Here is a 16,673-nt window from a genome sequence, read left to right as displayed (position 1 = left end):
TTGAAAACTTGTGGGAAAACCAGAAAATTTTCAAATGAATTTTTGAACAAAGATTTTTAATTTTGTTTTTCTTTTTGTAATTTCTCATAAGGAAAAATGTCTGTTTTCTGACCAGCTCCGCTTTGTCCTACCCCCAACTGTCATGTCTCTTGTCCCTACTGCCTATTTAGATTGGAAATACTTCGCAGCAGGGGCAGTCTCTTATTTGGCATTTGTACAGCTCCCAGCACAACTGGGCCCTGATCTCTATTGAGCCCAATTGGTACGGCAGAGCTAGAAATAATTAGCAAGAACAATGGTAGCCAAGGTTACACCCCAACACACGCCTCCATCCAAAACTGTTAACACAAGGAAATAAAAAGTGAAGAGGAAAGACTTTGGCATTTCTTTCCACGTCCGTATTGGCTGTAGGGCTGGGAGTTCTACACTTCAGCCCTTAAGGCTTCCACTTCCGTTTCTAAACAACCAAAAGCAACATGTACCCAACGTCATCAAACTTGCACCCTTAACAGTGACCTCCTATGCGTTTCTATCAAGAGCTCAGCACCTCTGACTGTCACATGGCCCATGCACTTGGCAAGTTCCTTTTGCCCTGACACAGCCAGGTGCTTGTTATGATTTTGTGGTTGGAGATAGTGACTGGGGGCTTGTCTACACTTGAAAGGCTGCAACGGCACCGGTGCAGCTGTCCCCCTGTAGCGCTTCAGTGTAGACCAGGGGTGGGCAAACTACGGCCCGCGGGCCGGATCCGGCCCCTCAGGGCTTTGGATTTGGCCAGTGGTATTGCTCCCCCTGCACCGCGGGCCCCCGCGACGCTCTCAGAAGCTGCCGGCACCACTTCCCTGCGGCCCCCGGGTGGGGGGCGGGGGGCAGAGGGCTCCGTGCATTGCCCTTGCCTCCAGGCACCACCCCCCACAGCTTCCATTGGCCGGGAACGGGGAACCGCGGCCAATGGCAGCTTTGGGGGAGGTACCTGGAGGCGCAGCAAGGGCAGCACACGCGGAGCCCTCCTCCCCCTCTCCCCCAGGGGCTGCAGCCCTTCCTGGAGCAGCACGGCATGGGGCCAAGGCAGGCATGCAGGGAGCTTGCCCTGGCCCCAGTGCGCGCCACTGCCACCTCGGAGCTGCTTTAGGTAAGCAGCTCCAGGCTAGAGCCCGAACCCCTCCTGCACCCCGCCCCCCAACTCCCTGCCCTAAGCCCCCTGCCTGCACCTCACACCCCTCCTGTATCACAGGCCCAAGGACTCCCTCCCTCAGGGGGTCCCATGGGGAGGCAGATCAGCATTGTGTGTTCCTAACGCGGTCGCAAGCATCGCAAGGCATTTCGGGGGAGGGTCAAAGGTTGAGTGAGTGTGGAATGGAAGATTCCTTTGCAGGTCGCGAGAGGCCAGAGGGGGAAGAAGGAAGAGAGCAGAGAACAGGTTAACTCAACACTGTAGCTAGCTAGCTCAGTCCGATGATAAGACTCTATGCTCGTAGGCGCCAAGTCCGTGGGTGCTCCGGGGCTGGAGCACCCACGGAAAAACATTGGTGGGTGCTCAGCACCCACCAGCAGTTCCCCGCCCCCCTGCTCCAGCTCACCTCCGCCTCCTCTGCAAGCGCGCCGCCGTGTCCTGCGTCTCCCCCCTCCCTCCCTCCCAGCGCCGCGAAACAGTTTGCCCACCCCTGGTGTAGACACGATCTATCACCAACGGGAGGGGTTCTCCTGTCAACGTAGTTATGACTAGAAAGTTACAAAATACTCTACAGGCAAATACCCCCTCTGTATAACTGATCTTTGGGCAATTAGCATTTGAGGAGCAACAATGTGGCCAAAGGACAGAGCCCAGAGTGTCTTAGATTTCTTGCGAAATGGGTACGTTTTTCATCAGACCAGGGACAATTCAAATTATGCTCAAAGTTCATGTTCTGGATTTTGGATTTTGCCCCTTGAATGAGAATTTTATAAAGTAAAGGTTTAAAACTCCTGTGAAACTGAAAACATCTGACAACTCCGTAACCATAGAGCCAGGGCCAGCACCACTGTAATTACTACCACTAGGAAGCCTACTGGAGACCACTGAAACGCTCATGTTCTCACCCAAGGCAAGAGTGAAACCAAACACTCCAGTGGTGCTGGGGCACTTTATAAAATGTGGAGACAAAGTCTTTCCACACTACACAGGGTAGCACTGATAGACCAGAGGGGACAATATGGTGCTTGATGTCATTGGAGCAGAGGTGCAAGTAACTTAACGGACTTACCGGTATGCAGGGTGGCTGGGGTCCTGGATGGGGGTGGGGCGGTTCTGGGCCCCCGGAAGGGGCGCTGTCTCGGGTGGAAGGGGCAGGGCTGGGGCCAGACTCTCCTAGCCAGCCCTTCAGCGCTGCCCGGCCCGCGCTGCCCGGGGCTCTGCCGGCAATTTAAAGGGCCCGGGGCTCTGGCCGCTGCCGGGAGCCCTGGGCCCTTTTTAATCACCAGGCCATGGGGCAGCTGCCCCTTTTGCCCCCCCATCAGCAGCCCTGTCGGTACAGTCGGCTGTGTACTGGCTTTCTTACCGGTACGCCGTACTGGACATACCAGCTTACTTTCGCCTCTGCATTGGAGCCACAAACAGTGGCTTATGCCTGCAGTGACTTTGGCTTTTTGTTCTCCCACCCTCTCTCCCATGGGCAGCTCTTTCTCCCTTGTTCTTCTCAGTAGGACTCTCCTGTCACACTCATGCAGTTTTCAGCAGGGATTTTTCTCTCGGACACCAGTAAGTGCTAAGGATTCAGATACCTGCCTGCCACAGGGGCAGAGAGCCAGACAGATGTCTCCAGGAGAGCCGCTCTGCAGAACACGAGGAAAAAGCTTTATTGCAAAACACATTTCATTGGTGCCGTGTGTTACAGGTTAGCAGTAAGTGAGATGACCACTTTCGAGATACAATCTGAGGCTAACCTCTCTGTGTGCATGTCTGTGATTATGTTTAAGTCATTCCCAGGAGTTTGCTAGAAGAGACAGAGGGGTGAAGATGAATGACGGAAAAGGAGCTGTAGAAAGTGCAATCCAGCTGCAAAGAGCCAAAAGCAAACTGCGGGAAGGGGATGAGTCTCTTCTTCCAGCTCTCAGGCTCTGACACCTTATGTTTCCTCTATGTTCATGATGGGGAACTGTGCCCCTTGGGGCTCATCCCCTCCTTTCTCCTCACTCTGGAGTAGGCTCTGGATCCACTGAACCCTTCTGCAGGGCTGACTGTTACAGGATTTCATTTACACAGATCCATGTGGGCTCTAGGTGGGAGTAGCTGCTGTGCAGAGCTGGGAGCTCAATCTTTCTTCTGCTGGTTCCGAGCCATTCCTAAACTAGGAAGGAGCTACAACAAAAAATCCAGAAAGCACCAGCTAGTGGAGGAGACATGCTTGGTACTAGTATCTTTTTGTTCATACCCATCATGGAGCATGTTTGTTCTCCTGCATGCGTGAGGAAGGGATGTCCACCATGTACACACACACTCACACACAGTCAGAGAGGGAGGGCTGCTGATTGAAACAGGACTGAGCATAATTAGATGGAATGTGTCAGCCCAAGGTGTGAAATTTGGAGGCTCAGTCTCACCAGGTCTGTCTGGCATCTCCCTGGAGTTCTTCCTGTACCGTATGTTCACCCAGATGATGCACAGAAAGATGGGCACTTTCCAGATGAGCAAGACCAAGAAATGGACATTGCTGAGCTGGGATCTATGGAGGAGAGAGTAAGTAGAAGCTGTGAAACCCTGTAGATATGATCTGACTGCTCCCAACTGAGCGTTCCCTGGCTGCTCTGCCTGAGGGTGACAGTATGAAGAAGGAGAAGAGAGGGACACAGGTCAAAGCACCCTCCCTTGCTAGGACATCCCCCAATTCATACCACTGCCTTTGACCCACAGGGGACAGTCATCCAGACATCTAGACCCTGAAGTGATTGGATCCAGATAGGCCCTGTCCAGTGCTTCCCCGTGTGGTGGGCCTGGCACCGCAGCACCCCTTTGTGGCAGGGGTAGGATGGGGTGTCAGCACCTCACCACTCTCCAGTCCTTGCGGCCGTCTCTCTGCGAGGGGTCGGTTACGGCCTCTTGGCCTTCTTCCCCACTATCACCTCTGTCTGGTGGGGTAGCATGGCCTAGCAGCCTGAGTCCATACAATCCCCTCTCACAAGCAGAGTAGCGTGGCCTAGCGGCCAGAGTCCATACAATCCCCCTTCACGAGCGGGGTAGCGCAGCCTAGCGGCCAAAGTCCATACAATCTCCCTTCACGAGTGGGGTAGTGTGGCCGATAGGCCGGAGTCTCTAGGATCCCTCATGGTGAGAGGGTGAGGGGGTAGGGGGACTCGGGCCTGCCCTCTCCACCGAGCCTCGACCCAGGGCCCTGGTAGTGGCAAGCTCTCCTTGCCACTTGCTCGGCGGGGATCCGCCCGCAACACGCCGAACGTCAATGCAGCTCTAACGCCGTTTGTCTCTAGAGTTCCCCTGGGTCACTTCCTACCATGAATACCTGGTCATCTGCGGCGGAGGGTCCTCCGGTCTGTTCCTCTCCTGTGACGTCCTCCGTCGGGGTCTCAGGTAGTGCTTCGGCTTGACAGACTCTGGGATCCTGGAACGCAGGCTCTCCCTCCTCAGGAGCTAGCAGTGTGCATCCTTCTTCTCCGGTGGTCAGTCCCAACTGAGCTGCTCTGCAGGCTTTTATACCTGTTCTCCAGTTGGAGCATGCCCAGCAGAGATTCTGGGGCGTGGCTTCCTCTGCTAGGAAGGAAGGGTTAACTCCTGCGGTACCAGTGCGGGACTGTTCTGCCTGTCACACCCTGCAACAAGAGTTGCTAGCTTCCTGCCAAGGAATCTAACCCCACAAGGTCCCTATGTTAGTTTGTTCTGTGGGACCCTATCACCAAGGATGTGAGTATTCTTTGCTTCTCTGGGTAAAGTGTGGGACCTTTTTTTCTCTAAACCAGCGGTTCTCAACCAGGGCTTTGCTTACCCCTGGGGGTACTCAGAGGACTTCTAGAGGGTACATCAACTCATCTAGATATTTGCCTAGTTTTACAACAGGCTACATGGAAACCACTAGTGAAGTCAGTACAAACTAAAATTGCATACAGACAATGACCTGTTTATACTGCTCTATATACACTATACACTGACTATAAGTACAGTATTTGTATTCCAGTTGATTTATTTTATAATTATATGGTAAAAAAGAGAAAGTCAGCAATTTGGCAGGAATAGTGTGCTGGGACACTTGTATTTTCATGTCTGATTTTGTAAGCAAGTAGTTTTTAGGTGAGGTGGAACTTGGGGTACACAAGACAAATCAGATTCCTAAAAGGGGTAACATGAGGATAACACTGTTAACCCAACTAAAAAGTGGGTGCCTTTGAGAGGCAGGTGCTGTCCCATGAAAAAACTGAGTAATTGCAGGCACGCATCAGCCAGAAGGGGGCGCTCACAAGAGATGGGTGCTGATGCTGTTACAACCCTACTCCTTATAGTAAGTGAGCGTTTCACAGATATTAATTAATTTACTCTCACAAAATCCCTGTGAAGTAGGGAAGTAGTATTACTTCTGTTTTGTAGATGAGGAACTGATGCACAAAGAGATAAGTGACTTGCCCATAGTTACAGAGGAAATCTGTGATAGAGGTGAGAATTGAATCTAGATCTTATACACCCTAGCTCAGCACCTCAAACACTAGCCAGATCTTCCTTTTTATTATGCTTTGTGTTTCCAGGGTCCTTTGTTTCCCATGGTTCACAGCAATGCATGAAATTTATGGCTGGCTCCAGATATTTATTAAGAAGGGCAGCACTGTTCAGTTGCTTTTCGACCCTCTCACCCTCATTGGGCTTTCTGTAGGAAGCCTGATTAACACTGGTCATGCAGTATAAATGACTGATGCCACTGAAAGATTATTTATAATAATCCATTGTTTCTGGATGGTCACAAATTCCTTTTGCAAGAAGAAAGAGGCTTAAATTTGCAAGAAAAATAAATACAATTTCCATGCCATCAATCCATACTGCAGGGTGAGGGAAAGACGGGGGTTAGAAGGCTTTAAGTTCCTGTATGAAAGCAGGCTGGGATGTAGGTGCCTGACCTGATTTGATTCCAGAGCCTGATAGATTTAATCACAAGGACACCTGTGAGCATATAAATTATCTTTCTATCCTTCTCTCCGATGCCTGGGTCTGTTTCCAGTTTAACTTGCTGTCAGAGGTGGTGACAGGGGGAACTACCCTCTCTCCTGATCTGGAGGAAACTCCTCCTGCAGGCAGGTTTGCTTCGTGGTCCTGCTAAGCTCCCTTTTTGCACCACATGTATGATGTTCAAACACAGACACAAGGTTTCTCTCTTGTCCTGCTGAACAGATCCTGGGGAGTTTCATTGTCTGTAAGCCCAGCCATTGGCTCTTTGAACTCACTCCTCACAAGAGAACAGAAACTGTTTAATTCCATCAGGCCAGCTGTCCATCGTACAGACCCACAGACTCCAGTTGCAGGCTGAGTGTGTCCGTAAGTCCTCTGCCTACAACAGCTGCCGGTGTTTGTACAGGTCAGATTTGCTTCTAAACCCCGTTGCTTCAAATTTTGCCAGGGAGGGATCAAGCAGCTTGGATAAGGACTATGCAGCCCCCCATATGCACACCGCCTCATATCCAGGGTTAGTGTTTGGGTGGCTTCTTCACAGCGCTGTACAGGGTTTCCTCAGGGGGCTTGGCTGGGCGTGTTGTCTTGGGGCGCTGCTCCATGTTGGCATAGATGGGCTGCTGGTCGGGGGTGGAAATCGTCACAGTGACATAAGAAACTTCTTCTGACCCCTGAAATAAAAACCTCATTGATCAGAGGGAAGAAGCTAGAATAGGAGCCCAAGTATCTGCAGCTGAGCAGCCCCTGGCTTAATGAACTTCAGCAGGTCCTTTAACCAAGTGACTTGTCTGGGCTGTGTATTGAGGACTTATCTCTGAGATCCCTAAAGTATCTGTGGACGGGTGTATTACCCCTTTTAGCCAAAGCAGTCTGGGTGCAGTCAGGGAGCCCTGCTCTGCAGCTGTGCTATATAAAGAGGAAAAGGAAGCAAAGCGGAGAATAGGGAACTGAAACCCAACTGTACGCTGGCTATCCCAGGTGGCTAGTCTGAGCTGGGCCCTAGATGCTTTGTTCTCAGTCAGGACTCTGAGGTCAGGGCCTTGTGAACTGAGCTATGTGGCTCCTCTCCTGAGCTGGTTACTAGGGAAAAGACCAACTTCCCTCCTAGAACACTGTTCTGTTTTAGTTTTCCTGTTGTCAATGGATCCGAATAACCAAATCAGTTTCCTGTGTGAATTCAGAGATTCCCCGTTTCTGCAGTTTCTCTTTTTTGGAAATGAGACCATAGGTCACTCTGATGCAATTCAGTAAAGTCTGAGTCAGTCTATTGAGAATAGACCCTGTGGGCTGATGTGTTCAGAGCCCCATGTACATGTGCTTCTTAGCTATGCGAGAACTGACTTAGACATCACAATGGTTTGGTAACTAGCTTCTGTTCTGGCACGGAGAAACACAGTCCCACGTCCTGGTGGCGGCATGACAAAATTTATATTTTCCAGTCTGGATCTGCTCACTGCCCTCAATGAAGTAGATTTGAAAAATTTCTGCCTCTGAATTGAGCAGAATCTTTTCCTATCTCTACCCTTTAGGGCAGTGGTGGGCAACCTTTGGGCTGCATACGGCCCATCAGGGTGAGCTGAATGTGAGCCGCGAGACATTTTGCAGACGTTGACCATCGGCAGGCACGGGACCCCCGCAGCTCCCAGTGGCCACAGTTCGCTGTTCCCAGCCATTGGGAGCTGTGGGAAGCGGCAGGCCCCGGTCAATGTCAGCAAAATGTCTTGTGGCCGGCAATCAGCTTACCCTGATGGGCTGCATGTGGCCCGCGACCGCAGGTTGCCTACCACTGCTTTAGTGTGTTGAAGGACCATGAGAGGCTTGGTTAAAAGTTTCTACTGAGGCATTTATTTCGTTAGCTTGGCCTGTCTTCCATGAAGAGATCAGGGTTGTTGGGTTTTTTTTTCCCCCCAAGTTCATTATTAGAAATTATTTGAACAACTTCTGTGAAAAATTCCTGGTCTGTAATTTATTCATGAGCAATTTGTTGCAAGTTTAAAAGTTTGAGCTGTTATGATTGGATAAATGGGTCACATGGTACAATTCTACTCCTCAATTGGTGAGCATGCTCCATGGCATTGATTCCCCTGGGGAATACTCATGCTTCCAAATTCAAAATGTGCTTTTCTGTGAATATTCTGCAACATTTGCTTAAAATTCACTGTTTAGTGAAGCGTTCCTGCTGGTAGAAAACTTGATCCCTAGGGTATTTGCAGAAAGCAAATGCTAAAGGGACACCAACAGGGTTGAAGTAAATTAATTTAAAAGTTTGAGTATCTGCAGACCATTAATTGCTTTATTTCTCCCTGTGACGTTGCACACTATGTGATTTTATGAAAATATGCTAATGAGTGTGAATATAATGTAACTGGAATATGCTTCATGCAAAAGGTCTCTTGTAAGGTATCATTACAAAGCTTATAATCTACTGAGTGTGGTCATCCAATTTGTATCAATGTATCATTCTTGTATCTGAAACTAGGAATATAAAATATAACTCTGAGGTCCTATTGTATTTAAGCAACGTGTGGGCCATTAATGGTGGCTTGGAATCTTGATGGCTCCCATAAACCAGAACAATTGGTTGTAAATGGTTCTGTTTACTTGTAAGTCTTCCTGTATATGTGTGTATTGGCAAGTGGGTAATGAAGTCTTACTGTGACATGTGATCATGTCACTTAACTGGAATCCATCTTTAACCTGGTGCTTTTCCATTGAGAAGGAGGGGTGGGAACCCAGAGAGGGACAAAGGATTCCCACCTTGTGCAAAAGATATATAGGTGGGTGGAACGGAACAAAGGGGGTGGCAGACTAGAAAGGAGTCTAGTCTGTGAAAGAAGCTTATTGGAACATCTCTGAGGGTGAGATTTCATCTGTAATCAGTTTCTTACTGTATTAGGATTAGACTTGCATGTTTTTGTTTTATTTTGCTTGGTAATTTACTTTGTTTTGTCTGTTATTACTTGGAACCACTTAAATCCTACTTTTTATATTTAATAAAATCACTTTTTGCTTATTAATTAACCCAGAGCAAGTAATTAATACCTGGGGGAGCAAACAGCTGTGCATATCTCTCTATAAGTGTTATATAAGCTTTATACAGAGTAAAACGGATTTATTTGGGGTTTGGACCCCACTGGGAACTGGGTGTCTGGGTGCTGGAGACAGGAGTACTTCTTAAGCTGTTTCCAGTTAAGCCTGCAGCTTTTGGGGGATGTGGTACAGACCTAGGTCTGTGTTTGCAGCAGGCTAGTATGTCTGGATCAACAAGACAGGGTGCTGAAGCCCCAAGCTGGCAGGAAAACGGGCTCAGAGGTAGTCTCAGCACATCAGGTGGAAGTCCCAAAGGGGTCTCTGCGACCCATCCCGTCACACTCCCCTCCCCGCACCTGTGATATTACACCTACCTAGGACAGAATTTAAGAGGTGATGGTACCAGGACATATTATGATTTGCCTTACCAAATTTGACAGGTTGATTTTCTTGTCCCTCTGCACAGATGCTCCTGAAAGCGTTGAATGAGACAGAAAAGAGATCAAATTAGAGCCAAGTTAGAGCAACAGATAAAGGGGTAACTGCGGCTCTCTAATTGCAGGGCTGACCTGTAACTGTTTTTCAGGACACACACACACACACACACACTGAGTCTAGGTTAACTCCGTGCTGCCCTGCCACTGATCCAAAAGGAAATGGGTCTGTTCTCTAGGTGCTAACGGAGATCCGGCCAATTGCACCAGTCAGTGACCGCTTTCCATCACCTGCACAATACAGCCCTCTGACCCAAACTCCAGCTTCTCTTTAGACTCCGTGCGGACCTAGCCTACTGAACCAAACCAAACAGGGCACGTCAGCATAAATCCACCCAATCAATACAGCCAAACTTGAAAAGATCCTTCAGTGCTAGCAAAAGCTCCCACATGAAAATGGTCTATTCAACAGGAATGTTCCAAAACACCACAGCTGACAACAGCTGCGCTCCATCGTCTGAGGCAATCACCGGAGAATGCTGTAATGTTTTTAGTAACAGCTGATCCTGTGGAACTGACTGACCCTGAAATGATCCATCGCTATCCACACACCGCCAGATCCTGGACTGATCAGAGCTCACCTGAGCTTTCAAGCCACGCTCCCACGTAGTGACACAGTGAGTGAAAAGGAAGGAGACCTTGGTGGTTAGGGTCAGACTTGGATACCCTTACTTAGGGTAGCACCTTTACTCCACAGGGAGTCCCACTGGTTTCAGTGATGGAGTAAGCAGCTACTCAGCATGAGGGATGTCTCTGTATATGCAGTGTAGAGCTGGGCAAATAACGGATGGGGAGCTGGCAACTTCAAAACACTGAAAAAACTTTTTTTTTCAGGTTAAATTAATCGTTTTCTTTAGATAAAATTGAAATGTTTTGACCATTTTCAACATTTGATTGGTGTTTACACAATTTTTGAAAGAAGAATTTGTTTCAAATTGAAAACCCCAAATGTTTAGTTTTGACCTTTTTAAATGAAATATATCAATTTTTTTGGATGCGTATGGTTGGTTTTTTCCCCCCTGAAACAATTTGACATGAATTGGCAAAATGTGTTGGTGTTGCTGAGTCTGCATTTTTCTCTGAAAAAATAGGCTACATCCTCACTACGGGGGGGGGTCGATTTAAGATACGCAAATTCAGCTACGCGAATAGCGTAGCTGAATTCGACGTATCAGATCCGACTTACCCTGTTGTGAGGACGGCGGCAAAATCGACTGCCGCGGCTCCCAGTCGACGGCGCTTACTCCCACCTCCGCTGGTGGAGTAAGCGCGTCGATTCGGGGATCGATTGTCGCGTCCTGACGAGACGCGATAAGTCGATCCCCAAGAGATCGATTTCTACCCGCCGATTCAGGCGGGTAGTGTAGACCTAGCCATAGTTTTGGTGGTAAAACTTTGCCCAGCTCCAACCGAGATGTAGAACAAACACCATAACCAGAGTTCTTTGCAGTTTTGGACAATGTTGCACGTGGGTCTCTCATGCATTTCAGACATGCTCTGTCGAGCTCAGCAGGGTGCAATAAGCAGAGAAATCATTAAGGCCTGGTCTACACTGGGGGTGGGGTGGAATCAATCTAAGTTATGCAACTTCAGCTATGTGAATAACGTAGCTGAAGTTGATGTACTTAGATCGACTTACCGCAGGTGTCTTCACTGCGGTAAGTCGATGGCTGACGCTCTCCCATCGACTCCGCCTGCGCCTGTCGCCCTGGTGGAGTACTGGAGTCGATGGGAGAGCGTGCGGTGGTCAATTCTATACTAGACGCGATAAATCCACCCCCGCTGGATCGATGGCTGCCTGTTGATCCAGTGGGTAATGTACTCAAGCCCTTAGTGACGGGGCGCTGGAACAATGTGTAGAGTGGGGGTGCTGAGAGCCATTGAACGAAACTGTAAACCCTGTATATGAAGAAAACCACTTCAAGCCAGGGGGTGTGGCAGTGCCCCTATTTCCAGCCCCTATGCTTAATGGAGTTCTGGACTTTCCCGTTTGGGGAAGAGGGAGGGAGGGAGAGAAGCAGAAGGATCAGAAACACGACTCATTGGAGGACACATGCAGGGTTTCACTTACCTTTTTTCCTCTTCTTGGACAGTCTCACCAACATCACAGCAGCGAGCAGAAACAAAATGAGGAGCAGCAGGACGCATGGTAGCAGGACGCGGAGGAGGATGTCTGAGTCTGGATCCGGGTCCCTGTTGGAAAAAGAGAGAATGTCTGTTTCCACACTTTCTCCTTCAACTGCTAATTCAGCCAGGAGCAGCTGTTTGTTTGCACCAGGCCTATGGGGTCCAGCAGTTTAATATCCTAGTCCGGGCTAAATCTAACTCAGGTCACCTATCAAATGAGTTTGGCACCTGTATCAGATACAAATGTGAGTAGCCAGCAAGATGGTGCAGTCTGTAGGAAGAGTCTGATGTAGCAGGCATGGTCTGTGCCCTGTGCATGTGGGGGAGCGAGACACAGGCCAGGGCTTGGTGCATTGGAGGAGATAAATGTCACTTTTATTTTTGACCTGCTCTAGCTGTATCGGCGCCTTTATTCATAGATAATATTATTTCCCCCCCCCCCCAAACACACACCCCTTTGTTGTCTGCCCAGGTCATAGAAACTTTGAGGGAGAAGCTTTGTCTGGATCCCCATGGGTGGGTTGGTCACACCCAGCCACCCCCTCCTGCCCAGCTGACACTAAGGATTTCCAAAACTGCATTAGTCTGGTGATTTCCCCCATCTCATGATTCATTTCTCATGCACAGTATTGTATCTGGACACTATCTCACACTGCATGAGAATGTGCATAGCCAGCTACTTAACTAACTTCATCTGTCCCTGTTTTTAATCTTGTCTTTGAGATAAGCAGCAGCCTCTCTGGTATAGCTGATAAATATGAGCTTTAACTAACTTGTGATGACTTTTGTTAATTCTTTGGTATTTTCAGCTCCAATCCTACAAACATTTTAAACAAATACTTAACATTATAAACATGCTTAATGTTAAGCAAGCATGTGGAAGGGTTTGCAGGATAAAGGCCTTAGACATTTTGGTTTCCTTTAGGTTTTTTCCTGGTGCCAGGGATTTTGTAGTTTTAATCCACTTTTAATTTTAGCCGATAGAAATCTTCTTTTGTTTAAAGGGACAGCGTCAGCTCAAATTTGGCCCCAAATTTAGATGTTGTAAAAATGTTTAAAAAAACCTAAGACCAACAGATGTTTCCATGCATTATTTTAAATTCCAATGTAAATAAGTAAGGATGTCACTTGCAGCGCTGGCATCTGGCAACTCAAACCTGGCAGGATTATGCTAGTCAGTGCATGGGCTGGAGTGGAACTAATTAGAAGCAAAAGTGAAACTGACCAGTCGGCTTTCATTCTGGAAGATGCACAGAGCTCAAAAAGCGAACAAAATATACAGGGGAAAAGATCATTCGATTTTTAAAATTCTTAGTTTGAAATAGTTTGGCTCTAGATCTAGCAGCTTGTCAAGTTGGAGCTTGTTCAGCGCTGATTCAGCCGCACCCTTTGCTGACCCTCCTTGTCAGGAATAGATCGTATAGACCAGGATGTAGATGTCCATGGGACTAGTCATGTGACTCAAATGGCCCATGTGCCTCCGTGCTGGCAGGGGCAGACTCTCAGACGTGGTGCAGGAAGTGGGAGGAACAAGCTGTGAGGAGGGAAATGAATGAGGAAGGGCGATGGTTACAGCAGTGTGACCACATGGCTTTCCCAGCAGGAAGGGCACATGCTTCGACTTTGTGGTTTGGGCTGTCATCACGCCTAGGGGTCAGGGGTGAGCTTGAGAGCCCAGGCCCCAATGTCTGCACAGCTATTTTTAGCACATTATCACAAGCCCCACGATCACAAGTCTGTGCACCCAGGCTGGGAGCTCGCACCCAGCTGCAGTGTAGACGCACCCATAAGCGACCCTGGCTGGAGCACTGGTACTCACACAGGGGAAGTGATGTCTTGGTTAGGTGATGACCTTTCTGTTGAATTAGGGGAAGAATTAGCTGTCGCTGATGATGTTGCTGATGATGACCTTTCTGTTGGGGGTGGGGAAGAAGTAGCTGTGGATAAAAACAGACTCAGTAAATCAGATCCCCCAGGACGTAAGGCCGTTTTCTCAATAGCACTAAACATTCTTGTTCCTAAAAACAAGGTTTAGGCTTCAAGAGACACAGGGGAGGGATTCTCTTCTCTGCTGAGGCCCCTGCAGGCTGCTCCGGTGGGGTAGAGGGGCCAGGAAAGCCCTGCAGTCACCAGGGCAGAATTGCCCCAGCATAAGACCTGCATCAGGCTGCAACAAGTGGCCCTATGCTGCCTCCCACCACTGAGAACATTGGCATGGGGTATGCCAGGCTGGAGGCGGGAGGGCATGTCTCTCTCTCTGTCACTCAGGGCCATAGAAACTCTCTGCTTCTGGGGGATGCAGAGTAGTACATGGGCAGCCCGTGGGGGCAGGTTGTGGGAAATTAGAGTAGCCGCTCCTCTACCTAGTGCATGTGACAGCTCAGAACTGGGAAGACGCCAGGGTGACTTAAAGCCATCTTTGCCCCCCTCCCCGTGGGGTGCGCCGCTCAGAGGCGGAACACAGAATTTTAGCCACAGATTCTTCACCTCTGGCCAGCCCATGCTTTGCTGAACTAACACTCCAGCAACAGAGTTAGTACATCCACCCTCGCTGTTCTCTTTGCCCCTCTCTCTCTGGCTGGTACCCACAGCAGCGACTGCAAGATGAAAGAAGCCAGGGAACAGGGCATCAGCTGGCGAAAGATGCCAGAATCGACAGTTTTTTTGAGAAAATTTGTAAATGTTTACAAAAACCTACGCTTATCGCTCATGCCCCTTTATCTGGTTTAAGTGCAGTGAGGAGTCTCTGCGTCCAGAGCCTCCTGCCTGGAACAGACACTGGTTACTGATTTCCCTGCCACAGTAAGTAAACAATGCACCTTGCTACACTCCTTCTTGGGGGCTCTGTCTGCATTGGGGGGTGCACCCTGGCAGGATCGAGGATCACAAGTCAATCCATGTAGATTTCAGGCCTGGAATTGGACTCCACCAATGGGAATTCTTTATGAATGTGAGATTTGTGTATGGGGGCGGGTGACCAAAGGGCAGGGCCAATATTTGTATTTCCCCTTAACCAGTGGGGTAGGGTATAAAGTGGGGGAGGGGGCTGGTCTCCACAAAGCATCAGCCCTCTCCTAAGAACATATGAACGGCCACAGGGGTCAGACCAATGGTCCATCTAGCCCAGTATCCTATCTTCCAACAGTGGCCAGTGCTTGGTGCTTCAGAGGGAATGAACAGAAGAGGTAATTATCAAGTGATCCGTCCCCTGTCGCACATTCCCAGCTTCTGGCAAACAAAGACTAGGGATATCCAGAGCATGGGGTTGCATCCCTGCCCATCCTGGCTAATAGCCATTGATAGACCTTTCTTCCATGAACTTATCTAGTTCTTTTTTTAACCCTGTTATAGTGTTGACCTACACAATATCCCATGGCGAGGAGTTCCACAGGTTGACACTGTGAGTCTTTTACTCACTTGGAACTTCCCCATTCCTGTCAGCAACAGTGATACCCAGACCCCACTACTGCCAGCTCCTGTCCTTTCCCGGTTCTGGAGGAGTCCCACAGGGTACTAACAGCCCCGCTCTCAGGAGTCAAAGCTGCGTCACCCATCAAGGTTCCCCCTTAAACCCAAGCGAGTGACTGGGAGCTCAGTGAGCAAACACGAGTCATTAGGCTCTAGATGAGGGACGGATACACACAATCAATGATGAGACCTTCCCAGCATGAAAACAGTGCCCCTTCCCCCACTGCAAACCCCCCTCCCCACCCGGGACACGACCCAGTGCACGAAGAAACTGCCCTGCCGCGTTATTTACAGGTGCTGCCGGCCGGCCTGGGTGAGGGGCGTTCACCGTGTTCCCTGAGGCGAGCGCTGGGCAGGGCACTAGGAAGGAAACTGGCCTGGATCTAAAATCGACTCTCCAGGGCAGCGCCTTTGTTGACACCCTGGTGTCCCCCAACCTCCCTCCACACGCACGTGTCCAGTGCTGCAGCCCTGCAGAGCCCAGAGGCTTTGTGTGTCTAGAGTGCCCCACGTCCTGTGCAGCTGCAAACCGCACTCCAGAGCCTGGCAGCTGCGCCACAACGCCATCCAGAGCCGCCTGGTGAAAGCCATCGCGCCACGCCTGGGGGAGATCTCCGTGAACTGCACCATCCCCGGTACCAACAGCCAGCTACGACCTGACGTGGTCGTCACCGACGAGGCCCAGAAAAAGATCATCCTCATCGACGTCACGGTCTCCTTTGAGAACAGGACTCCAGCATTTTGCGAAGCCCGAGCTCGTAAGCTGGAAAAGTACGCCCCCCTGGCTGAGTCCCTGAGAGCAAAGGGCTATGAGGTGCAGATGGACGCCCTGATTGTCGGAGCCCTGGGCGCCTGGGACCCCTGCAACGAGCGTGTGCTGCGGACCTGCGGGATCGGTCGACGCTACGCACGTCTCATGCGGCGCCTTATGGTCTCAGACGCCATCCGATGGTCCAGGGACATCTACAACGAGCACATCACCGGCCACCGACAGTACCAGGAGGCGTGAGCCAGAGTGACATCGTTCTCCCACTACGAGAAAGGGACCAATTGACCTTCTCCATTGGATCATATGAACTGGAACCATAAACTCCCTAAACATTAAATCTCACCAAATGAGGGTCAATCCATCCTCATCATCATATCCACTCATTATATTCCACACCCGAACACAACCACTCTATGAACTTCATACCCTCATATCTCAATGTCTGTACTTTGACCCATCAACCTTTTACCCCCAATCGGGGATATTGCAGATTATGTATTGCTCATGCCACCTGATCTTAAACCAAACTTTGCACCCTCAATAATCTGTATGTTATTCCCTGATAATCAGAAACTTCTATGCTCAAACTCTGTTCACTATTTTTTTTAACATCATCTTAATAAAATTTTTAAATCTGTTAAACACA

This window comes from Emys orbicularis, chromosome 13 (assembly GCF_028017835.1).
Source record: "Emys orbicularis isolate rEmyOrb1 chromosome 13, rEmyOrb1.hap1, whole genome shotgun sequence".
NCBI lineage: Eukaryota > Metazoa > Chordata > Testudines > Emydidae > Emys > Emys orbicularis.
The sequence above is the reverse complement of the archived record's forward strand: the minus strand, read 5'-3'. Positions refer to the sequence as shown.